Raw genomic sequence first — 27,316 nt, 5'->3', positions numbered from 1 at the left:
TCTCTATGGCTTTGATCTCTTCATCCATCGCAACTCGCCAATTTTCCCTTGTTGTCGCTTTTTCTGGTTCACAATCAGCAGATAAGCAAAATAAGGTGAGATCTTCTAACCTTGAGGTGTCGTCATACACTTCGCCCAAACTTCGTGTGCGTTGTGTTGCTCTTTCATTCAAGAAAGATGGTGGCGAGCCTCTGACAGCTGATGTGGGAGATGTAGGTGGAGTCGTTTGTTCTCGTTGTTCCTCTCCCGTCTGTTCGCATGTTCTTTGATCTCCAAACATAGGTATGAAGGTGAAGTCATTGTTTGAGCCGAAATCCCATACCCCTTCTCCATCAAACTCCACATCTCGGCTAATCATGGTTTTCTGTGAAGTTGGATCATATAACTTATAGTCTTTAGTGTTAGAGTCATACCCGATGAATTTGTATGGTTTGCTTTTATCATCGAGTTTACTCCTCGTCTGATCTGGTACATGTGCATAGGCTTTGCTCCCGAACACTCTTAAGTGGGCGATCCCTGGATTTCTCCCGCTCCAAGCTTCTTGAGGAGTCATTCCCCATATACTTTTTGTTGGGGACCTGTTAGACAGGTACACGGCGCTACTGCTTCTGCCCAAAGCTCTTTCGGCAAATTCTTCGTCTTTAGCATGCTTCGAGTCATCTCAACGATAGTCTTGTTCTTTCGTTCAGTCACTCCATTCTGCTGGGGAGATCTCGGAACTGTTAGTAGTCGCCGAATTTCGCTTTCTTTGCAAAATTCCAGAAACTCCGTGGATGTGAATTCTCCACCTCGGTCGGTCCTCATTGCTTTGATTTGTAGACCGCTTTCTTTCTCGACGGCGCCTTGAACTTCTTGAATGCGTCAAATGCTTCTGATTTCTGCTTCAAGAAGTATACCCAAGTTTTTCTTGAAAAAGCATCAATGAAAAGTAGGAAATAGTTATTTTTACTGAGGGAGGTTGGCTTGATTGGTCCACACACATCTGCATGGATTAACTCCAATGGCTTCTGAGCTCTCGAACTTGACTCCTTTGGGAACGGCTTCCTGAATTGCTTCCCAACTAAGCATCCTTCACAGAGTTGATCGGGATGCTCGATGGGTGGTAATCTTCGTAGCATGCTACCAAAATTCAGGTGCCCAAATCGAAGATGCCATAGCCAAGACTTATCTTTATAACATGCTTGAAGGCACTTCACCACATCATTTTGAACATTTAATTGAAACATCCTATTCTTGGACATTGGCACTTTGGCAATTAAATCATTTTTGCCATCTCTTATTGAAAGGCTATAATCTTTCATATGAATGTTATATCCTTTCTCTAAGAGTTGTCCAAGACTCAATATATTATTTCTCATATTGGGCACGTAATATACGTTAGAAATAAAATCATGAGCTCCATTTTTTAAATGAATTAGAATCTTGCCTTTTCCTTTAACTGGAATTTTAGATTCATTACCAAAGGAGACGTTGCCACTTACTGATTCATCAAGTTCCACGAACATGCTCCTGTTCCCGCACATATGATTTCTCGTTCCCGTGTCGAGGTACCACATAACATCTTTTCTTCCAGCTTCTCCTTTGTAAGCTAGAAGGACACATCCATTTTCTTCATTCGTATTCTCCACGTAATTGGTCTTCTCTTCAACTTTTGATTTTTTCTCTCTGCACTCGGAAGCATAGTGCCCATATCTATGACAATTATAACACTCTATTGAAGATTTATCGTACCTCGATTGTGGATTTCTCCTTCCTCGTCCCATATTTGGGAACTCCTTTCTTTCTTCATTGTTTGAAAAATATCCTCGACCACGTCCACGTCCACGAGCATATCCTCGACCACGACCACGACCACGATCTTGTCTTTGTCCACGACCTCTTCCTTGTGGGCCACCACCATTGCTCGAGCTTTCTTCTTTCTCCTTTGGGCTTACTTGCAACTTCAAAAGTTGCTCCACAATTTCTTGTTTCTTCTTTTGTTTCTCCTCATATGCTTGTAGCGAACCCAATAAGTGATCGATGGTCATTTCCTCCAAATCTTTTGTTTCTTCTATTGTAACTACTATGTGCTCAAAATTAGGGGTTAGAGAGCGCAATATTTTCTCCATGATTCTAACATCCTCCAATTTTTCACCATTTCTTTTCATTTGATTTGACACCACCAAGACTCTTGAAAAATAATCCGAAATTGATTCGGACTATTTCATATGTAAAGATTCAAATTCCCCTCTTAAAGTTTGGAGGCGTACCTTCTTTACTCGCTCCGCACCAACACATGAGATTTGGAGCTTCTTCCACGCTTCTTTGGCGGTGCTTGCACTCGAGATCTTTTCGAAATCGTCGTCCCCTAGAGCTTGGTAGATGAGATAGAGAGCCTTCTTGTCTCTCTTTTTCGCATCTCGCAATTTATCCCTTTGTTGTTGGGATAGATCGGTCTCGTCTTGTGGCTCCTTGTAGCCATTCTCCACGATCTCCCAAACGTCGCGGGCTCCCAATAACGCTTTCATCTTGATACTCCAATTATCGAAACTGCTCTTATTGAGCATGGGGACTTGGAACGCCGGTAAGTTAGCCATACTACAGGTAGGAACTTATGGCTCTGGTACCACTTTGTTGGAAATATATAGGACATATGTTGGAGGAGTAATTTAGTTTGAAGAAAATATTTGAGAGAAGAATGGGTGGAATATGTAGAAATGGTTTTAGGAGATGTTTTAATGTGGGGAAGAAATGAACACTCAATTTCTCAAACTTTCTCAACTTCACAACTTCTCAACTTATGCAAAACTCTCCCCTATTTATAGACATTCACTTCATATTCTAGAATTCTCTACTAGAATCTATAATACGGAATATTTTATATCTAGATTTTTTTTCTATAAAAATCTAAATATTTTCCTTACATGCTAGGGAATTCTACTAAAATATCTAAATATTTTAATACATACTAATTCTAGAGAATTCTAAATAATATCTATAATCTAGAGAATTCTCTTAAATTATCTAGATATTTTAATACCTACTAATATCTAGATAATTCTTGATAATATCTAGATATTTGTCATATCTATATAACTCTACTACAAAAATCAAATTTAATTATTTTTATTCCAACATAAACTACATGCAGCTGTTATATAGTGTTACGTACGAGTATATTTTTCAAACTACTCAATATATATTAGTGTGATTCATTCATTTTGAACCAAATATATATGCCATTGAAGACTTTTGTTGTCGACTTTCATCACTTTTAATCCGGTTTTATCCTATACAATTTGATTTGTTCATAATTAATATTGTCATGTACTAATTAATACTGTATATATCATGTTATGTTCTCTTTTTTTCTTCAATTTTCAATCGCTAGGGTAATTTAATCAAACTATAAAATACTAGTATTGCTAGTGTTCATTAGTCCAATTACAGTATAGTTTAGAATTTATATTTTATAATTAAATAATTAGTAATATTAAAGTAGTGAAACTAATGTAATGGAACGCAATAGAAATTTTTTAAAAATGTGGGATTGAATTAACCGGACAGTATACTACTGAAGAAGAAATGAATTAAGACTAGAATTGGACTAGTGCACATAAATGGATTAGTACAAATGTGAAATTTCATAACCCATATTAATATATTACTAGTATAATTTTATTAGGGTATTAATCTTTCGGAGAATTATAAAGCAATCTAATCACTCCAACGATTTATAATCTATCAATATATAAAATATTAGTTTTGAAAATTTTATTACGATTAAGTTTTTTAATCTTTTCTAAAATAAGAATTGCAAGAGAAATCATAATATATTAATACGGCTATTCATGTCCAAACAAAATATAACGTAAAAGATATTACTTTATTATTAATGATATTCTATTCCACCAAATAAACTAGCGTAAATGTAAATAGTATATATATGAGTGTATTAAGGTCCTAGATAGTCATTAGATAGATGATTTGGATAGATATGATTTAAATTACCCGAGCTACATTATTTCACGCATAATGTACCTTATAGGGACATAATACAATTGGGCCAAGGTTTAAGTTTTGGCTCTGTTTGGTTAAAACTGAGTTGGGCTGGAAATAAATTAATAATCAGGCCTTATTTATTGAGTTAGTGGGCTTGATATTATTTAAGTTATGGACTTGGGACTCAATTTATGTTTTTTATTTCTTTTAGTAAATTGTTTAAACTCGGATCTAGTTTATTCCAAGTAATTTAATTACTCTAAAGCAATTAATTTTTTTTTATTTAAACTGTTCACAAAGTAATTAAAGCTCCGATTTCATTCATGCGAAAGAATGACATTAATCTCTATAAGTGAGATATAAAATTAAGATAGGTGCATAATTCTTGGGAAAATATACAATATTTTTGGAAATGTCTCAATTTAGTTGAGTAGTACTCCCTCCATTCCATAGTAATGGAGGCAAAACTTTTCGTCACGGAGATTAAGAAAAAATGTGTTAGGTGAGTTGAGTAATGAGATAATAAAGTGAAAAATGAAAAAAGGTTGAGAGATGAAGAGAGAAAAAAGTAAGAGAGAATAAAGTAGGTGTGGAAAAATGTGTTGACTTTTACTAAAAAGGGAAATGACTCTATTACTATGGAACAGACGGAAATGGAAAAACGCCTCTATTACTATGGAACGGAGGAAGTATTTCTTTTTGACAAAAAATAAAATATCTAATTACTATTATTTATCATCTCTCTTATATTATTTCTTTATTCTTTTTCCTATTTTAGCTGATCTTCGTGTCCAAAAGATATATATCAGCTAATTTGGATGGATGAAGTGCCAAATAGTAATACGATTGATAATTTCCAATATACATAATACACAACATGGGTTACATTATTGGAAGCATAGGCTATTGTCCATTGATTAAGATGAGCAAATCTTAAATTTTAAAAGGAAAAGCTCTAAGTGGATTTGCTTTGCTCAAATTTATCCGAAACATGGCTTCTTTATGGTCCGGATGATCCTTGTCTTTCTTAAGTTTCCAGTCAAAATTATGAACCAAGACAGTGGTGGTCATCTGCAAAATCCGGGTTGCCAAGGGTATTCCGGGGCATATTCTCCGGCCCGCCCCGAAGGGTATGAGCTGGAAATGCTGGTCTTTGAAGTCCAGTTTATTTTCAAGGAATCGTTCTGGGAGAAAAGATTCGGGATCAGTCCAGATGGTGGGATCTTTTGCCATTGACCACGAATTAACGACTATTTGCGTCCCTTTTGGAATCATATAACCATTCACCTCTTGATCGGCTTCTGATGCCCGGGAAATCGAGAAAGGCCCTGGCGGGTGATAACGAAATGTCTCTTTGATCACTGCTTGCCCGGGAGGGACGCGATGTCCGCCTCCCGGATTTGCCCATTCTCTCCCACTACGCTCTTTATATCTTGTTTTAGCCTTTTGAGTTTGTCCGGGTTGAATAGTAGCTCAGTCATGATCCACTCACTCGACCATGTTCGAGTTGGAGTCTATTCCTCCCTCGATTAATTCCTAGTATATTTATAGATTTTTATTAGCAAAAAAAGTAGACCAAATTAATGAAAATAGAACTTACGAAAAGTAAAAATGGGATATCTTGTGTGGTGAAGTTGTAGTCGTTTCCTTGGGTGATATCGATGATTGCCTCGAGCAGATCCTGCTTCTTGTTGTTAGGGTTGTTCCTTCTGTGGTCCATGTAAGAATATTTATATTCTTATATGACCTATGTATCTATTGGTTTAAATTAAAGTTCAAGTTTAAAATATTGATAGTTAAAAGGGATTCTAATATTAAAGACGACACCGTAATGGATCGGTTTCGATTAAAGAATTAGAATCGGGTGTATTGATAACCCTCCTCTTTTACCTCTAATTATAGTGTTACAAATGTAATATTATATATATATATATATTATATGAAAAGAATACAAATATATGTATGTATGAATTGATTATATATGTGTGTGTTGTCGTACACGCACTAAAGTTGATTATATATTATTATGGCAGTTATTATAGATTAACTGTAATATATATAATTATTGCATGTATATGAATGAATATAGACGTGCATAAGTGTATTGTGAAGAATTAGTTTCTAATCAGTTTCAAAATTGAATTCTACCGAATCGGCGTGTCGATTTCCATATTAAAGTAGTATGGTTTCCTAATGGGAAGACACCTCCGTTGGTCCCTTCACGAAGAGTCACTTATTGCCTATATAAAGAGATGGTGTGTGCATGAAATAAACACACCAACAAATAACATATACACACATATATAGTTATATATAATATATATAGAAAAGTGCTCTTGATTCTTTGTCCATTAAAGGAATCAAATAAGAAGGCTTGAGGTCAAGGAGAGGAGAATCATCAAAGGTGGATTCAACATCTTCTTCAAAACAAGAAAAGCATGGATGGAGGTTAGTGATCTATCTCCACTTTATAGTCTATGTGCTGTGGTTGAATTAATTCAAATCTAGAATTAGATTTCATTATCGAAATCATTAAAGTTGAAATATGGCTTACAGTCCAACCTGTGGTTAAGAAAATCACGGAATTTGGCCAAGAGTTTACCCAAGCTTAACTCAGCCTTGCGCTTGATCCCCTGCGGATCCAAGCGTTTGAGAATGGGGAAGTAGTCGGCGATATTGGGAGCAAATAAGGAGAAAAAATCTTCCATCATCTTCATCAACTCCATGGCGGTGTCCGGGGAGGTGATGGAGAAAAAGGTGGTGAGCAAGAGGTTGAGGTTGGCCATGAATACCACGTCGTGGATGTTGACCACATCCCGGCGGTCGCAGTGGCTCCCGACGTGATCCACGAGCTTCTGCAGCATCTCCTGGCGGAGGGCCTCGCTTCCTTCGAGGCACCGCTCCGAGAACAGAATCTCCTTGCACATCTTGCGCTTGTTGCGCCACTCCTTCCCGGGCGGACCGAATGACATACTGAACTTGCTGAAGCCGCCTACATCCATCGCATGGGGGACGGTCCGACCGGAGAAGACCTGGCCGTGACGTTGGAGGAGCTCCATGGCCATTGATAAGTCGTATTCTAAGCCTTGGTTACTGGTCAGTATGTCGTGAAATTCATGTATTATCTGCAAAACAGTTGCTTAAGTGTGCAGGATTGAAGGATCCAAGTCAGTAGGAGACGATTCAGGTGACGCAAGTGAAAAGGGCGCCAGAAGGGTGCGATACTGACCAGGATGCATGCCAGAGAAATGGCTCGAGATGGAGAAGGAGGATAGTTGGGATGATCATTGACAAGGGCAAAAAGGTCAAAACGCGGGAGAAGTCTACCTTAAAAGCAAGGGCAAGCCTCCCTATAAAAGAAGCCACTTGGAGAGAGAGAAAGGGTTCGCAGTTCGACAATCACACTTAGTAGAATTCTCTCTAGAAGATCAATCCTTCAGCATTATCCTACCTCTCGTTCCTCGCCACAGCCATGGTCACTTGACGTCCAAGAGTCTGCCGGAGAAGTCATCAGTCCGCCGTTCCAGCCAGTTATCGTAGCAGTGTAGTAGTATCATCGCTCGGAGTGGCATAAACAATCTTAATCGATTTCTTAGTTTAAAGTTTACTGGTTTTCATCATTTAAGTTATTTGCAAACACTCATCGCTGTTGCTCTTTTGAAGTACCTTGTTATTTTCCAACATTTACATTATGAAGTTTCTATTTCGCATGTCACTTTGGTTCGAGTTTGCTTCATTCTGCCTAGGAAAGTTAGATTTAGTCATTGCTTTCAATTTCTAAGTGTTTTCTTATCGAGAGTTGTTGATTCAAAGTGTAGCTATGTTTAGTCAAGTTTTCGTGCATGAGTTCTTTTCTGCGTTGTGATTACTACCTTGCATGTCAGTCAGTAGAAGTTAAGTTGCAGTTTCACTGTTTAATTTAAGTTTGAGCATTTAAATCGATGGATCTTAAGTTTGAATTTGTGAATCTGAAGTTCAGTCATGGTGTTTGTGTTTATCTGAATTCTGTTAATACTTGGTGAAGAAGAAAACATCAAAATCAACTTTAGTTTGAACTACTTTACTTTTAAGTTACTTTTGCTTTTGTTCCCTACTTTTCAGATGTACTGCCCAGACCTGTCAGAAAGCCCCCAGCCATCAGATATACCTTGTTGTCTAATTTTCCTCTTTTAGTAACTGTCTACTTTCCATATGTCTCTGATACACCTTGTCCCCTATTTTCACGAACACTCCCACATGTCTATTATTTTCCCGCCTACTAGTCAGTAGAGTACTACCTTTATTTCCTGTCTAGGTAAAATCTCAACCCAAGCGTGGTAGCTAACCAAACACCCAGGAAAGTCACCACAGTTATCTAAACGTGTCCATCCTCGTGGGATTCGACCCTTACCTCCACTATACTAATCAGTAGAAGTGGGTTGAGGAAATTTGTTTGAAGCCAGGTCCCGGTTATCGTACCAACGACTCAGCTAGGTCGGGAATCTCTTCCGGATCAGTTGGATACACTCTAATTACATACGAAAACCGTATGGAAACAACCCTGAAAAGAAACCCTTCAAAATGGCGCCGTTGCCGGGGATGGATGGCGTTCATACCTGTTATTGTGTGTGATTTTTTGGTGTACATACTGTTTATAATTTTTCTTTTCTTTTTGTTTTCAGTTTATGAGGAGTGGCTCGGTTCCTGGCCAGTGGAGACCAAGGATACTTCCCCGAGGAACAATACTCGTTACCACTCGTTCTGGCCTGTCGACGACACTGTCCGACCTAGGCACGAGTAGCGACGAAGAAAAGGAGGAGTTAGAGTACCAACTCCTGGAGCTTCCACCCCAACCAGTAAGAACACTAGTAAGGATGGCTGACCAAGGTGAGGACGATCCCGAGCTCGCAACACTTACCGCACACGCCGACGGAGATCCCCCACAAGCCATAGTGGTCACCCCAGGACAGACCGCCTGTGATGTGAAACCCCACGTGATTGCAATCCTACCGACGTACTGTGGGAAGAGTTATGAAGGACCCTACGAGTTCTTAAATGAGTTCTGCAAGATCTGTAAGGCGCAGAGGCAGCCAGCAGGAGCGAGCGAAGACGACTACAGACTGAAGGCCCTACCTTTTGTCCTAAAAGGAGAGGCCAACACTTGGTTCATGCGCCTGCCAGCCGACTCTATCAATACATGGGCCGACTTCAAGTCAGTTTTCCTAGCCGAGTTTTTCCCGTTTTCGAAGACAAGTGCATTGAAGAGGAAAATATCGTGCATAAGGCAAGAATATGATGAAACCCTGAGCGAGTATTGGGAGAAATACATGAGCCTTTTGGAATCATGCCCCAACCATCGGATGAAGGAGATAGATGTGCACCACACCTTCTATGAGGGGATGAATAAGGAAACCAAGGATCTGGCGAATTCATCATCTGGAGGCGATTTCACCCAGTTGAGAGTAAGTGAAGCCAAGAAGGTGTTACGCAAGCTGTTGAATGCGAAGAAGACGTACGACAACGCGAGAGATGGGTACAGCAGAGAAAGGGTAGCGAGTGCTTCGGCTACTGACCAGGAGGAACGGATGGACTTGAAGATGGAGGAATTAAAGAAGGAATTGCTGACTGCAATCAAACAGAACACTCCACCACCTTCTCCAACTGGAGGCCAAGAAGCCCCAGCACTACCATATGATCAGCCGGACAACTCGCTGGATGTGGAGCAAGCAAATGTCGCAGGATACTACAATTCCAACGGCAATTGGATTCCGGGAAAACAAAGAGATGCACCGTAGAGGGACCACCAAAATTTCCGATGGGGAGATGGAAATCAGAATCAGAACCAAAATCAGGCTCCAAATCAACCCAACCCCCAACCGAACCAATATCCCAACCGCGGACCAACAAACCCTGACTACCAGTCTAACTGGGTAGGAAGGAACCAGCATCCTCAGAACCAAAACTCTCAAAACCAGAACCCGAACCCTACTTATGTGCCACCCCATCAGCGAAACTCTCAAAACCAAAACCAGAACCAGAACCAATTTAACCCAGGGCCTCAATATAACACCCACCACCAAGACCAAAGTCAGTACCAGCACAACCACGATCCGTATAACCCTCCTGCCCAGTATAACCAGTACCCACCGAACCAAAACCAACAAAATTTCTCAGGCTACCAGTCAAACTCACCACCTCAGTATAACCAGCATCAGAGCTCGAACCAATTCCATCACCCAAACAGGTCGAGGAGGTCCATGGAGGACATGATGGGAGAGATGCTTGCCTCGCAGCAAAGCATTAAAAATGACTTGCAGTCCAGTAATGAAACAATGCAAGGAATGCAAAGTGCCCAGAAGGAGCATAGGGCAAATATGGATATGATGAACAGGCAGTTGGCCCAGCTCGCTAACTCGGTGGGCGAAATGAAAGGGAACTCAGGGAAACTCCCATCTACAGTCCATGTACCGGAAAAGGCAAATGTGAGCAAGATTACACTGCGGTCAGGAACAGCTTACAACGGACCTCAGCTCAAGAACCCTGTCGGGGAGTCTAATAGAGAAAGGGTGCTGAGCGACGTCATCTCAGCGGAAGAGCTCAAGAGACCTCTGCCTCAGATGGAGGATCCGTTTTTTCTAAACGAGAAGCCTACTGTGGAAAGAAAGGAGGGAGAGACACAACCTGGAAATGAGCAACCGGAAGGAGCAATGCCCACATCGCACCCTCAAACCCAGGAGGCACAAACGGAAAATCCACAAGGATTGACTGGAGAGGCTAAGGGAGAAAAACCGTTTCCATATCGGTTTGTGACGAAGAGGAAGAAGGAAAACCCTGTGGATTTCATGTCGATCTTTGGGAAGCTGGATGTCACCATACCATTTCTCCAAGCCGTGAGACTGCCCCATCTGGGGAAGTTTATAAAGGAGTTCATAGCTGGAAAAGCCCAGGAGGATGGAAAGATCATGGTGGAGGGAATAGCGTCAGCCATTGTACAAGAGAAGCTACCACCCAAGAGAGCCGACCCAGGTATGTTTACCCTACCCATAACGATTGGAGATGTGAAAATCGAGCATGCAATGTGTGATTTAGGAGCATCTATCAATGTTATGTCGTTATCCATTTATAATCGGTTAAAGGGGGTAAAATTGTCGAATACTAGGGTGTTGATCCAACTGGCTGATAGGTCATGTATCAATCCTGAGGGTGTGTTAGAAAATGTGTTGGTCAGGATACAGAACTTTACTTATACTGCTGATTTTTATGTCATTAAAATGAGTGAACCAGAAGCTAGGGAGTCTAGCGGGATATTGTTAGGAAGACCATTTTTAAGAACGGCTAAGACAATTGTGGATATGGCCGAGGGGACAATATGCATTGACTTTAATGGTGAGAAATTTGTCTTTGACATCAATGAAGTCATGAAAAGACCAATAGATTCTGAAAATCTATGTTATGTTGATGTAATTGACCCCCTAGTCCAAGAATTTCTTGAGACCGAATTATTGCAGGAAAAGCTCCAAGCCTTGGATGTGTATGCCCAGGCTGATGTGGAAGCAGCCGCATGGTGTGATCTGATCAGTAGCCGAGGGTTGACTGACGAAGAGATCGAAGAAGCAATTACGGAATTCTGTCAGAAGTCAGAACTAGCAGGATCCGTAGGGGCCATGGTACCGGCCAGTATGGAGGAAAAATCAGATGCTGAACAGGAACAAGAGGAGGATTCAAAGAAGAACCATCTACCTACAGACACACTACCCCCTCAAGTGGAGTTGAAAAAGTTGCCAGCAAACCTTAAGTATGCCTACCTAGGGAAGGAAGACTCATTCCCTGTAATCATCAACAGCGGGTTGACTGAAGAGCAAGAGGCAAGACTACTAACTGTGCTGAGCAAAAACAAGAAGGCTATTGGATGGAGCCTTACGGACCTGGTAGGTATAAGCCCGGACGTCTGCATGCACCACATTAGGCTAGAGGATGGAGCCAAGGCGCATAGGGACTCTCAAAGAAAGGTGAACCCAAACATGCGAGAAGAGATACTGAAGGAAATCTTGAAGTTGCTCTCACTGGGCATTATATACTCGGTGCCAGACAGTGAATGGGTTAGCCCAATCCATATGGTCCCCAAGAAGTCAGGGATCCAGGTGATTAAGAATGAGAGGAATGAACTAGTGCCCACCAGACTAGTTACTGGGTGGTGAATGTGTATAGATTACCGAAAGCTGAACACTGCAACCAGGAAGGACCACTTCCCCCTGCCATTCATCGATCAAATGCTGGAGCGACTGGCTGGGAGGAAGTACTTCTGCTTTTTGGATGGGTACAGTGGATACTTTCAAATTTATGTGAACTCGGAGGACCAGGATAAGACCACGTTCACGTGCCCGTTTGGAACCTATGCGTATAGGCGTATGCCATTTGGCCTATGCAACGCCCCCGGTACTTTCCAACGGTGCATGATGAGCATATTCTCGGACTTGATTGAAGATTTTATAGAGATCTTTATGGATGATTTCACTGTCTATGGAGACTCTTTCGACTCGTGCTTGCAACATTTGGATATGGTGCTAGGAAGGTGTCAAGCAAAGAGTCTGGTCTTGAACTTTGAGAAATGCCACTTTATGGTTACAGAAGGAATTGTTCTAGGACACGTGGTGTCAGAAAAGGGAATCCAGGTGGATCAAGCTAAAGTGGATGTCATATCCAAACTACCCTTCCCTACTGATCAGAAAGGAATAAGAGGTTTCCTTGGCCATGCTGGATTTTATCAAAAATTTATCAAGGATTTCGCCAAGATTGCCCAACCTCTTACCAGGCTTCTCCAGAACGAGGTGGAGTTCGTCTTCGATGAGCATTGCAAGGCTGCTTTCAACCTCCTTAAGGAAAAATTGATTTCTGCACCGATCATTCAGGCTCCTGACTGGGATCACCCCTTCGAGGAAATGTGCGATGCTAGTGACTATGCAGTGGGGGCCGTACTGGGTCAGAAGATAGATGGGAAAAGGTACGTGATATTCTATGCATCAAAAATCCTGAATCAAGCCCAACGGAATTATGACACCACCGAGAAGGAGATGTTGGCGGTTGTCTATTCATTCGAGAAGTTTTGGCCGTACCTACTGGGATCCAGAGTCATCGTCTATACTGATCATGCGGCGATCAAGTATCTCATTGCGAAGAAGGAGTCAAAGCCCCGACTAATCAGATGGGTGCTGCTTTTACAAGAATTCGACTGGGAGGTAGAAGACAAGAAGGAAGTTGAGAACAAGGTAGCGGTGTTGGGGATAATCGCAGCGGAAAATTGCAAAACAAATAAATCCACATAAGAATCTATTTAGGTGATTATGTGGGTCGATTCAATTTCATGCTAGAACATGTAGAAACATATAATTGCGCAATTAACCACATAATTTAATTTAAATTATGTTGTTGAATACTTACAACAATGATTCTCCAAAGAATCGAAGTGGCTTGCTACTTCTCCACGTGTAGATCTTGAAGCTTGATTGTGAATGCAAGACCAAAGATCTTCTAACCTATGACCCTTAACTCTATAGATCTAAATTCCTTGTGGGAGGAATCTCTTAGAAATTATAAGAATCTTGAAGGAGAAGACAAAAGCCAAGTGTGGAGGCTAGGGTTTGTGATAACATGTGTGTCTCCTCCTTAAATTCTTATTTATAGAGTTTATGATGGGCTAGGTTAGGGATCTATGGGGCTTGGATTGGGCCTCCCCATTGGACCTTCTTTACTAATTAAATTATAACCCATAATTTAATATAAGTCCAATGGAATATTTCTTGTGCCACTATAGAAGAAATATTGACCGCCCATCCAATCCGTGATTACAAGCAATCCGGGTTAACCTCTTTAATATATTATTTCCCGTGTCTAAGACTTTCTATATCCATTAATTAATTTGTAGTCTGCTATAGACTTTAAATTAATTAATATCTTTATTTCCAAGAGTTTGTCTAGTACGAGATGTATATTAAAATATACTTTTCCTTTTCTATTTATTCTTGGATTAAATCCAAACCGGCCGGGTTTCCGAATAATAGAACTTCTCTCGAACACCTCTTGGGGATATAGTCAAACCGCGCAGGCACATGATTCAATGTAATAATAAAACTGACACCATTCTAGTTATTAATTACTACTACCCAAGATATCAGGAATATTGGGTTACGAAAAACCCGCACCTATTGATAAGTCAAAGCAACGTATGATTAAATAACGTGTGTCCTATATTATTACAAAGATTAGGAAATATTAAATCTCCAAGACATCATCTTACAGTAGATAGCAACAAAGATGTGTCTATACTTTAGATCCATTCAATGCTATACCACACCAGTGTCACTAGTCATTCTCAAGGTAAAGACGACTTTCGGATGGACACTGCAACCTTTCACGATAGGTAGCCAAAGCCTATCTAGGTTGTGAAAAAGTTTTACTTCTACAAGGTACCGGTTGGGCCACCTACTGTGATGACCTGTTCCACGACCCAACCTTCAATGTAGAAGACTTAGACTGATTTTACTTTCCGCCTTTTAATTATATAATTTAATATATAATTAAATACGGTCAATACCCATTAAAGTAAAATACACAGTGTGAAGAAAACATTTATTATTCTCATTAAATGAAGAGTGTTTACAATATACAAGCAATTTATCAAATTCAAAAACTCGAAAAATGCTTTTTAGTATATATGTTCCAACAAGCGGACCACTTGAGCAGAATAATACAAGAAGGGAATAGTGAAGATGTAAGAGATCGATTCCCGGAAGAGCATTTATGTGAAGTAATTTTCTCCACAAGGAAGATCGATTGGGAAGAAGTGATGAGACTCACTGGTCAGGACGCAACAACCAAGGGCAAGGAGAAAGTGGGACAGGAACCCTGGTATGCGGACTTGACAAACTACCTAGTAACAGGAGAGTTGCCAATGGTGCCAAACGTGACAAAGGCTCAGAGGATGAAGATCAAGAGCGAAGCAAAGTATTATTTCTGGGACGACCCATACTTGTGGAAGGCAGGAGCAGACCAGGTCATTAGAAGATGTGTTCCTGACTGGGAGCAACGGGATGTACTGACGCACTGCCACTCCTTGGCATGTGGAGGACATTTCGGGCCAAGGAAGACTGCCAGAAAAGTGTTAGATAGCGGATTCAACTGGCCGACCCTGAATAGAGATGCATACAAGTTCTGCAAGGGCTGTGACCGTTGCCAACTGACCGATGGGATCTCCACGAGAGATGAAATGCCGCAAGTTCCAGTAATAGTTTGTGAGGTGTTCGACATCTGGGGTATGGACTTCATGGGTCCTTTTCCCTCATCTTATGGGAACTCCTACATCCTGGTGGCAGTTGACTACGTATCAAAATGGATAGAAGCCAAGGCCACAAGCACTTGTGAATCTAAAGAAGTCACCAAGTTCCTCAAGAGTCATATATTCAGCCGATTTGGGATACCAAGGACAATCATCTCTGATCAAGGGACTCACTTCTGCAACCGAACGGTCGAAGCATTGATGAAGAAGTACGGAGTTCATCACCGCCTATCCGGTCCTTACCACCCTCAAGCCAACGGGCAAGCAGAGATCTCAAACAGGGAAATAAAAAGCATTTTAGAGAAGACAGTCAACCCCTCCAGAAAAGATTGGAGCACAAGGTTGGAAGATGCTCTGTGGGCATATCGGACAACCTATAAAACTCCTATAGGGATGTCTCCCTATCGCATCGTCTTTGGGAAGATGTGTCACTTGCCAGTGGGAATTGAACATCGAGCATACTGGGCAGTACAACAAGTTAATGTGGATGCTAAGGCCTGTGAAGAGGAAAGGAAGCTACAACTACAAGAGTTGGAAGAACTCAGATTGGAGTCGTTCGACTCAGCCATGTGGTACAAGGAGAAAACAAAGATGTGGCACGACAAAAATCTGAGAACCAAGGATCTCCAAGTTTGTCAGAAAGTACTACTCTTCCAGTCAAGACTGAAGCTAATGCCTGGGAAGCTCAAATCCAAATGGGCAGGACCTTACATTATCACTGCATTACGTGCTAATGGAGCGGTCGAGATTTCAGGGAGTATCCCTAACTCTGAACCTTTTGTCGTTAATGGACATAGGTTGAAATTATATAGGGAAAATGAAGAAGTGTGTGTAGTTGAAGAAATTCCACTACACTTTAAGAGCATCTAAATGACCAGTAGGAAAGGGATTTGAAGTTCCACTTGGTCAACGTCATATGTAATGTACTTACTGACCCGGTAAAACTTCAAATACCCTTAGTGATGATGTAAATATTGTAAATATTTGGTAAATTAATTTAGGGTAAAAAGAGAAAACAGCAAAAAGATTTTTTTTTCGGATCTTAAATATTAATTCAGAACCCGTACTGATCAGAGGATACTATTTGGGTGAAACTCTGAATTATATTAAAAGAGCCATTTAATTTCTTATTTTCTAATTCTAGCTAATTGAGAAGAGGGAGATGAGTAAAATTTGAATTTTTGGGCGTGTTGCAGCTTTGCAGGCGAGTGCAGAGGCTGGGAGGCGCGTGAAGCAAGGGCGTGACAAGCAACGTCCAATCAGCTGCCAGCACTTGCAACCGCCCTCCACACGAAGCGTCTCAACCGAGCGACCGCCTACAACCGGTCAAAACCCTCAACTGTTCCCCCCTCTATAAAACACCCCACCGCCTACTCCCCTTCACTTTACAAACCCTTACCTGCACTCTCTCTCTCCCACAACCACCACCCACTCCGAAAACCACCACCCACTACAGAAACCACCGCAAACCACCACCGGTACAGTCATGGCAAGGAGAAAGGCAACCAACAACCCAACATCTACCACCGGCGAAACCTCGTCAGAACTCCAGCCAACAGCCGAGTCGCGGCCGCAAGCCCACAACGATCACAACCACCGCCGACGATACAAATTCCGGCGATGGTTCCTTTAGACGCACTGGCGGCGTTTCTAAGGCAACAAGACCCAAAAACCTCAACAGAGACTGGACTACAACCCTAGCCCGATTTAGCCTAACCGGAGGAATGCCAGCGACATCAAACCCTACCCTAACTGCAACCACAGAACACCCACCCACCACCACCCCAAAAACCTCAATTCCGACGTCCAAAAATATTCCCTCAACAATTGCTGCACAATCAGAACCCTCCCAACCTTCTCCCATACACCAACTCTTTCCGCCTATCAAGATCCCAACTGGGGAGAAACAGAAGACAAGGGGAGTGGAGGGAGAGCAAGCGAGAGCGAGAAAGGTGAAGCAGAGGAGATTAGGGCCACTGAAGCAAAAATCGATGTAGCGGAGGAGGAGATAGATCTGAACGAGACGGCCAGGAAGCAAGGGATAATGACGGATGAAGAATTCCAAGCGGTATTCTAAGCCTTGGTTACTGGTCAGTATGTCGTGAAATTCATGTATTATCTGCAAAACAGTTGCTTAAGTGTGCAGGATTGAAGGATCCAAGTCAGTAGGAGACGATTCAGGTGACGCAAGTGAAAAGGGCGCCAGAAGGGTGCGATACTGACCAGGATGCATGCAAGAGAAATGGCTCGAGATGGAGAAGGAGGATAGCTGGGATGATCATTGACAAGGGCAAAAAGGTCAAAACGCGGGAGAAGTCTACCCTAAAAGCAAGGGCAAGCCTCCCTATAAAAGAAGCCACTTGGAGAGAGAGAAAGAGTTCGCAGTTCGACAATCACACTTAGTAGAATTCTCTCTAGAAGATCAATCCTTCAGCATTATCCTACCTCTCGTTCCTCGCCACAGCCATGGTCACTTGACGTCCAAGAGTCTGCCGGAGAAGTCATCAGTCCGCCGTTCCAGCCAGTTATCGTAGCAGTGTAGTAGTATCATCGCTCGGAGTGGCATAAACAATCTTAATCGCTTTATTAGTTTAAAGTTTACTGGTTTTCATCATTTAAGTTATTTGCAAACACTCATCGCTGTTGCTCTTTTGAAGTACCTTGTTATTTTCCAACATTTACATTATGAAGTTTCTATTTCGCATGTCACTTTGGTTCGAGTTTGCTTCATTCTGCCTAGGAAAGTTAGATTTAGTCATTGCTTTCAATTTCTAAGTGTTTTCTTATCGAGAGTTGTTGATTCAAAGTGTAGCTATGTTTAGTCAAGTTTTCGTGCATGAGTTCATTTCTGCGTTGTGATTACTACCTTGCATGTCAGTCAGTAGAAGTTAAGTTGCAGTTTCACTGTTTAATTTAAGTTTGAGCATTTAAATCGATGGATCTTAAGTTTGAACTTGTGAATCTGAAGTTCAGTCATGGTGTTTGTGTTTATCTGAATTCTGTTAATACTTGGTGAAGAAGAAAACATCAAAATCAACTTTAGTTTGAACTACTTTACTTTTAAGTTACTTTTGCTTTTGTTCCCTACTTTTCAGATGTACTGCCCAGACCTGTCAGAAAGCCCCCAGCCATCAGATATACCTTGTTGTCTAATTTTCCTCTTTTAGTAACTGTCTACTTTCCATATGTCTCTGATACACCTTGTCCCCTATTTTCACGAACACTCCCACATGTCTGTTATTTTCCCGCCTACTAGTCAGTAGAGTACTACCTTTATTTCCTGTCTAGGTAAAATCTCAACCCAAGCGTGGTAGCTAACCAAACACCCAGGAAAGTCACCACAGTTATCTAAACGTGTCCATCCTCGTGGGATTCGACCCTTACCTCCACTATACTAATCAGTAGAAGTGGGTTGAGGAAATTTGTTTGAAGCCAGGTCCCGGTTATCGTACCAACGACTCAGCTAGGTCGGGAATCTCTTCCGGATCAGTTGGATACACTCCAATTACATACGAAAACTGTAGGGAAACAACCCTGAAAAGAAACCCTTCAGCCATCTCCGGTGTGGACGCCACCACCGTGTACACGCTGCCTATGCGGATTGACATCAGAGGGCCGTACGTTTTCGCCAGCTGTCTCAGTGTTTCTGTCTGATTTTTACCTAGTTGGTGAATGTTTCCGATGATCGGGAGGGGTCTGGGTCCCGGAGGGAGCCGTGGCGGTGTCCCCCCGCAGGAACATAAACCACCTTAAACCTAACAACATTACACCCATGCCAACAACAATCGAAACGCAATCCATTTTCTAATGTTTTTTCTTCTCACTTGCAACCTTGTATGCTAATATGCCTCCTTTTATAATCGAATTCAACTACTACTAATATTTTTATATTTTAATATAATGCTAGTATACTAAAATCAAAATATACAATATGGACTTGGAATCAAATTTGATTCTATTTAATCAATGGTCACACGGTATAGACGTAGCAAATTTACTACTTTTGATTTCACTTTATCATAAGAAAAAACGTGGAATATAGGACTACTATTTCCTAAGCTAGTTGACAAATGAAAAAAAAAATCCAAAATATTAGGAGTATTATTGAGTAGATGAGGTTGTGGACCAAATTAGTAAAATTAATAGACTTAAAGGCTAAAATATTGATTGATTCTTTATCATATATATATATACAATAAGAATGCTTGCATAATTTTGTAATTTTATTACTCTTTCAATTTCACTTTGGGGATAGACTAAATAATAAAATTTTAACGTGGCATGAGAAAATTGGAGGTGGATTATCCACTAATGTAAATGCTCTTACATATTTTGGAAATGTGTTGACTCCTTTTGTAGAATTTAAAAAAATGTCACATTTAGGGGCATGATTTTCTAAATACGATTACTTACACATTTTGAGAACTAGTTTTACCACCCGTGCTATGCACGGGCCAATTGATTTTCAAAAAATAAGAAAATATATTTATTATGAATTAAACGAAATTAAAATATATATAAACATAATGAAAAAATTATTGAAAATCATGTATATAAACTTCGATGGTAGACCTTGTATTGATAAGATTATAATGATTTAAAGAAAATACTTCTACTTCTACATGTATCAATCTACCAATATACTGTAATAAAAGGAAATGAGGGAAAGAAAGAGAAATATTTTGTATGCATAGGATATACACATAACATAAATAAAATTGTTTGAAAAAATAAACTGTTTCACACATATTCTCAATAAAATAGTAACAAACATCTCTCTGATATCCCAATAATCTACAGATTGAAAAATGGATTAATTTAATTAATCCGCAGTAAAAATAATGTTTTTAAAAAAAACTAAACTAATTAATAAAAGCGAACATTCTAACATGAAAAAAAAAATGGATATAACAGAATCTAAATAATAATAAAAATTTATATCCAGATTAAAACAAAGATGACGATTCAACAGTGCTCCCTTCCACAATAGATGTACCAAGTTCATCACCAATAACATCATTTATAAAAATAGGATTCTCAACAGATCCACCAACAAAGGCTTAAAAAAAATTAGTACAACAATATTAACGAATAAATAATTGATAATTTGCTTATATTAAATACATACAAAATCAATTCATTGTTATTAAGATTAAAAATTTCAACCAATTGTTCAACTAATGCAAATAGAATAGTTCAATGAAAACTAAATAGAAATATAATCATATGATTCCAAACAAAACCAAAATATTATACATTAATGTATTGTAGAATACATCTTCTCTTAATCAATAAAATACTTAAATAAGGAAAAAAACGTTAATAATTTAAATTTGATTATACATGGTATACCTAAGTACACACGATATTATGAATGAAATAAATCAAACACACTTTTTAATTAATATATAAACTATTAAATAAAAAAATCAACAAAATATAATACGGAGTATATTTTTTTCATATTTATATAAAACTACAAAACACAATTATTATAATTATTATATAATATAAATATAAAGACTATTACACAAATAAATGGACCAACACATGGAAATATACCCAAGAAAAGAATATATAAGCCCAATCCAATTTACTCAAGCCCAAACCCAAGCCAATTCTACAAAATTTAATAAAAAACACAATTATTATGTTTATTATATAATATAATAATAAACACTAATACACAATGAAATGAACCAACACATGGAAACTACCCAAGAAAAGAATATATAAGCCCAATCCGATTTATTCAAACATTGGGGCCTATTCTAAAAAAAAATTATATATAATCTTAAATTTTGTAGAATACATCTTAATTAATAAAATACTTAAATAAGGAAAACAATGTAAATAGTTTTAATTTCATAGACAATGATATACCTAATTACTATACATCATATTATGAATAAAAAAAAATAATTAATACACAAACTATTACATAAATAAATTCAACAAAATATAATAAAAACATATTTTTCGAATTTATATATAAACATTAAAACCAATTATTATACAACAATTATAAAGCTCTAATTACACCATTAAATGGCCCAACACATTAAAACACATACCCATAAACACAATGATATAAGCCCAATTCTATATTTTTAAATTGGCCCATGCATCTAAATAATGCAGGCCCAAAATCACGAGCCCAATATCAACATTAATATTAGTGGGAACTAATTAACTTAATTAGACTATATCACAATTAATTAACACACTTAAGAAATAAAACCATAATTTATACACCATATATAACACATTCTCTGATTCTCTCCTCTATCTCTCCTCCCTCCTCGGCGCCGACGCTAACCCTAAAAATCCAACGCCCCGATTCGCCGGAAAATCCGTCGCCTACCACCGAATCACCGCCGGAAACGACACCACTACACCTTACCACTGTTAATCCAAAGATTTAGACCTAAACGACTACCAAAACAATCTCAAGCCCTAATTTTCCAACATTCAATTGCCGACGAATTTCTCTTCGCCGACAGTTTACCGACGCCTCCATAACCGATTTAACTTAGACGACGGAGGGTGGTGTAAAATCCGATTCACAACAGCAAAAAAACCATTGATATGCTAATCAATTACATCAAAATCGGTTTCGATTAAAGGTATATTCTACCAAAATTTAAATTAATATACAAATATGTCGAACATTAGACCTATTCTGACCTTTTTCATTGGCTTTATTTTTTTTTCAGAATCGTCGAAGTGGCGGAACACTTTCTACGATTCAACAAATAGATCGAAAATATTGGACAAAATGCGAAAAAAAATGCGAAAACCCCAAATTATCATGCCTGATCAAGTAAGTTTCTTCACACTAAGTTCGTTTCATAAATATTTTGAGCAATTACATGTTGGAATGTTGTTGACAGACTCTATTAAGCAGATATCTAAAATTGTGACCAAATATAAACAAATTTTATATCACTATCAGATTTCACATTGATGTAAAATAATTGGATAAAAGAGGATTTTTTTTAAAATTTAAGAATCTGTGTAAGTGTAGCTGTCTATTATAAATTAAAGTAGTATCAATCAATTGTCTAATGACAGCAGAAATATTGAAAGACAATGATATATGCAAGAAGAAGGATAAAAAGATTCTGCAGTCAATTCATCAAGCCAATCAGAGGTAAAATACTCACTTGAAGCTTCAGTTGATACACCTAAATAGGAGCAACCCTTTATAGTTGTGGAACTCTTCAACTTTTTCATTGCATACACCCAAAAATGTAAAATAGAATATTTATTGTTAAAAATATGTATATATGATACAACAGAATATCTATTGAAATACATGTAGAAGATTACTGTAAAAAAAGAATGCAAAAGAGCCAAGCAAAAAAACAAAATTAGTAAATCCTTTACTACATTTACTAACTGGAATACATCAGTATTTATCTTACTTAAGATTCAAATAAGTCCAGCCATGACAATGCTATATGATAGAAAACCAAAAGAAAGATAAACTAATAACTGATAAAACTTAACCCAAATAAATACTTCAACAAAAGCAACCATCAAATGTGCCTCCTTCTCTAAATTTGTGTTCCAAATTTTGAAGTACTTTCTTTGTAAATGTGGCTTGAATGCATGGCCCCTGATAATAAAATAATTTAGATCTTAGGGATTAGATAAATACCAGACATGAGAAACAGATCAATATAATAGATATTAGATATTAGATATGTAGATATACATCAGAAACCTAACATATGCACTAAATTATGTCTTTTCTTTTGCAGGTGAAGATCTATTATCAATTTCATGGTGCAGATTCCAAAAAGGATAAAGGATGATGACATTGAAGATCAATGAAATACTTATAAATGGCAGAAAGTTGGTAAATAAAACCCTATTCTATTTATAAATAATGTTATTCTTAATAACTTTCTAATCTTTTTTATACACTTCAGCCTAAAAACTGTGGAATAAGAAGATGGCAAAGTAGTATCAATCGATTGGAAAAAGGTGGAGAGCATAAAAAAGAAGAATGAAACAGAAGAAAAAAGAACTCAAAGGTCAGTTCTTCTATACTAAACTGAGGTAGCATTCAACTGTGTATGATTAACGGAGTAATAATGTAGAGTTGCAGAAAAAAGAACAATCTAATCTAAATATAATCTAATCTAATCTAAATAACTAAAAATAACAGATATAAGATTAGGATACACTTGGTATCATGAAAACCAAATAATCACATAAGCACAATTTTTTTTATTTCTGTTTCTTCTTTTCAGGTGCACAAATAAAAGTGGATGAGAATCAAGATCAATAGAAAAAAGTTGAAAACAAAGAAAAAAGAAAGTAAAGAACAGAAGATATCAACACATCAAAGGTGAGATACACTAAACTAAACTAAAATGCTGAAACTTCAAATGAAAATAACAATAGAAGTTTTCGCATTGTCTAAAGTAGAGTTGCAATAAAAGAATCTTAACACACATTACAATAGACTACACTATAGAACTTTAACATAAGCACAATTTTTTTTTGACTTCTGTTTCTTCTTTACAGGTGCACAAAATCAGAATCTATCAGTGATAAAAGTTGCTAAGAATCAAGATCAATTGAAAAAAGTTGAAAAACAAAGATAAAAGGGGAAAGAACTGAAGATATCAAGACATCAAAGGTGAGATATACTAAACTAAACTGCTGAGAGTTCAATTGAATATAAAGATTGAAGGTAAAGTAGATAAAATAGAGTTGCAATAAAAGAACACCATCAATAGCTAAAACTACTAAAGATATGATTAGGCAGAATAGATGAGGTGTAGGAGAATTAGATAGATTAGATAGATAGAAGTAACACACATACCAAAAGTAGAATGATATTCTAAGTAGAATGATATTCTAAGCTGTTGGTATTTATAGATGTTTGTTGCTATTTATTTGTAGACACAGTAGAATAAAAACAAATAAATTAGGAAAACAGACATAATCATGAGTGAGACCTTTCAAATAACACAAATAAATGATAATCAAACAAAATCGGGAATAAAAAACAAAACTTCGATTAAAAACTGGAAAAAATAGATTTATAAGAAACAGAAACGAACACTTTAAGAACAGAGTGAAGATTCATAAGAGAATATATAAGAATAAATGGAAAGAGATCGAGTATGCAAAAAATGAAATAATGAAGAAGAAGAAGAAACTGAACTGTTATACTGTTGGTTTTCTTGACTGATTTTGGTTGAGAGAGGATGTTAACTGGTTATGGGAGTGTTAGGACAGGTTATTTATAGGGCTCTCTTGTCTAGTGTGCTGGTTAGAAAATCATGCAGGTTCCCTATAAAACAGAATGATAGAGACCTTCCAAATAACTAATTATGAGGAGAATTGTAAAGTACATAAAATAATAATATCCAAATCTAAAATTCTTTTAATTGCTGCATGCTAAGTTTAAAACATTCTGTTTTAAACTTATGGTCATATTAATACGAATATAAGTTAATATAACAGACTGATATTATAATTAATTCGGCCCATTTAAATTCATTAGCTTGCAACCATATAAGTTCATTTAAGACCCATTTCATTTCAGCAGTAATTACCGTTTCTTGCATTAGTATAATAAATCTCACTTATTGACTTAAAAAAAAGCCTAACCTAAATATAAAAAACCAACTCTAACTCCTACTCTTCAGGAAAAAGGGAAAAGAAGAAAAAGAAGATTAGCTGTCTCCTTTCTCTCTTCAAACTACCATCATTACAGAGAGAAGAGAAAAAGATGAGATGGCAAGCATGAGAGGCTTACAAAGCCTACTCCTACTGATTCTGATTTCTTCTCTCAGTTTTCAAAAAGAGGTATGCAATTCTTTCTTTTTAATTGTTTTCACTTTAATCCTATGACTGCTACACACCTACACATTCTATCATCTATGATTAATACAAAAATATTAATCACATACTACAATTCTACACATTCTTTCTATTTAATTTATGAATATAAAAGTATATTCACAATAGGTTAGGAACTTAGCCCTATTAGGTGCACATTAACTTCTATAACTGCTAAACATTTCATGATCTATGTTTATCAATTACTACTCTTTTGCAATAATTATTTCCAGTTTGCTTTGCAAATTTTATTCATAAAATACTAAAGTTTATTATTACAGACTTTCAAACTTATAATTTAGATTTTAAATATAAAACCTAGTAACATATTTTTTAACTTTGTTCAATGAGACCATGCATTAGAATCTGATAAAAGTAATTGCAATTGCTTAGCAGGAATGACTTTTTTATTTAATAACCTGTCACCCCCCCTCTCTCTATTACTTTCTCTGTTTTCTATGTTCTAAACTTTGATATTGTTATCTTATTTTTTTATGTTAGAAAGAATTGATTTTATTATCTAACTATTCATATCACAGGTATTAATTGCATATGCAGAAAATCTGAATCTCTCTCTTTCTCTCTCTTGGAAACTGCAGAAAATATGAACTCTCTCTCTCTTGGAAACTGCAGAAAATATAAAACTCTCTCTCTCTCTCTCTCTCTCTCTCTCTCTCTCTCTCTCTCTCTCTCTCTCTCTCTCTCTCTCTCTCTCTCTCTCTCTCTCTCTGCATTGCATGCTGCTTGCTAGGTAAACCTACAATTGCTCAGCAAAAAGTAGGAGATGAGAGAAGAAAGAAGAAGATAAAGAGGTACTCCCTAAGATTAACTCTGTTAGTGAATTCGCAGTAAAGGTTCTTTAGTTCTATATCCAATATAATAATAGATAATAAGGAAACATTAAAACCTGAATGCATTTGAATGTTCAATAAATGGGCCCAATCAGCACCAATTTAAATAGCTTATTTTTGGATTTTTTTACTATTTAACAATAGCATTTTATTGCAGGAATACAAATAGGGTTATATCAAACCCTAATAAACAGGAGCCGCCTCTACTATAGCAGAAAAAGGAGAGAGAAAGAGATATTACTATATAAAGGTGGTTACATCATAATCATTTTATAGGCCTGCAGAGGACCATATATTCACTTTATTACACAAACATAATTCAAGGAAGAAGAAGAATATAATTCAAGGTACGACTCTCTGACTGGCAAATTTAATGACACAGTGTCCAGCCGCCTCCCTCCTTCTATAGATTTTAATAATAGTTAGAAAGTGGTACTAATTATATTATTATATCAGTAAGCAAATGATATATATTTTATTTTAAATGTTGTATTAGTAACACCATTCAATAACCCTTGAAAGTTTGTTTAGATTTTAACTAATGATGTATTTAATTTTTCAGGTATGGATTGCAAAGAGGTCTAAAGGAGCATGGAATAGCTTGAAAGAATGGAATAAATATATAATGTAATAGTAATAAATAGATGTAATAGTAGTAAATAGTAAATATTGTAATAGAATAGAATAGTAGGAGTATATTTATGGCAGATATAGGCCTGTCTCTATACAATTTTCCATAAAATGACCGAAAATACAACAATGAAGCTAAATTTAATAGGATTGATGATATTTACACAATTGATACATAAAAAAACATAAACATACAGCTGCTATAATGCCCAGTTTCCCGCCAAAAAGGGCAAAATTGGCATTTAAAAAACTTCCCAAAAAACTGTCACTTTATATATTGATAGATGCGTAACTCTTTCTATAGAAGTAAAAAACTGTCACATTTGGGGACATAATTTTTTAAATACGAGTACTTCAAGAATTTCGCCCAAAATTTATACATCAAGATATATTGATTTTACTTCATCAAAAGAAAGACATGTGGGTTGGTACACTGTTGTTTTGTTAAATAAATTACCATTGAGTGGAGGCTGTGGACCAAATTAGTGAATGTAATTTAGTTAATTAACAAGGAATTTTGTCACTCACGTGCCCTGTCACTACAGCCCTGTAGGGTTAATAAATACGGGTGGTCACGACTTAAAGAAATTTAAAATAGACGAAGAATAAGACTAGGGTTTTAATAAAAGTTTGACCAATAATAAGTATTAAAAAAGAAACGACAAGAGTTTGACATTAT

The 27,316-nt window shown here is 37.6% G+C and overlaps 2 long non-coding RNA genes and 1 pseudogene across 11 annotated transcripts; 1 reads left to right on the top strand and 2 right to left on the bottom strand.

Annotated features, from left to right (window-relative positions):
• Nucleotides 1–4,914: 4,914 nt before the first annotated feature.
• Nucleotides 4,915–19,709, bottom strand: LOC125189261 (ferruginol synthase-like; annotated as a pseudogene).
• Nucleotides 19,710–21,570: 1,861 nt separating this feature from the next.
• LOC125191241 (uncharacterized) lies at nucleotides 21,571–26,805 on the top strand. 10 transcript variants are annotated; one of them, XR_016130908.1, is made up of 11 exons: nucleotides 21,571–21,918; nucleotides 22,009–22,115; nucleotides 22,370–22,445; nucleotides 23,059–23,156; nucleotides 23,230–23,334; nucleotides 23,554–23,651; nucleotides 23,831–23,945; nucleotides 24,964–25,123; nucleotides 25,908–25,968; nucleotides 26,165–26,354; nucleotides 26,570–26,805. It is a non-coding gene; the product is annotated as an uncharacterized LOC125191241 (long non-coding RNA). The 10 variants fall into 10 exon arrangements; XR_016130906.1 differs by having other exon boundaries at nucleotides 21,572–21,918; nucleotides 23,059–23,152; XR_016130907.1 differs by having other exon boundaries at nucleotides 21,572–21,918; nucleotides 22,367–22,445; nucleotides 23,059–23,152.
• LOC148926903 (uncharacterized) lies at nucleotides 22,666–24,586 on the bottom strand. The gene is made up of 2 exons (XR_016130916.1): nucleotides 24,477–24,586; nucleotides 22,666–22,913 (listed from the first exon to the last, which is right to left on the bottom strand). It is a non-coding gene; the product is annotated as an uncharacterized LOC148926903 (long non-coding RNA).
• Nucleotides 26,806–27,316: the final 511 nt, after the last annotated feature.

Source organism: Salvia hispanica, chromosome 5 (assembly GCF_029641045.1).
Source record: "Salvia hispanica isolate PSC_SH4W2 chromosome 5, Shi_PSC_v1, whole genome shotgun sequence".
Taxonomy (NCBI): domain Eukaryota; kingdom Viridiplantae; phylum Streptophyta; class Magnoliopsida; order Lamiales; family Lamiaceae; genus Salvia; species Salvia hispanica.
The sequence above is the reverse complement of the archived record's forward strand: the minus strand, read 5'-3'. Positions and strand labels throughout refer to the sequence as shown.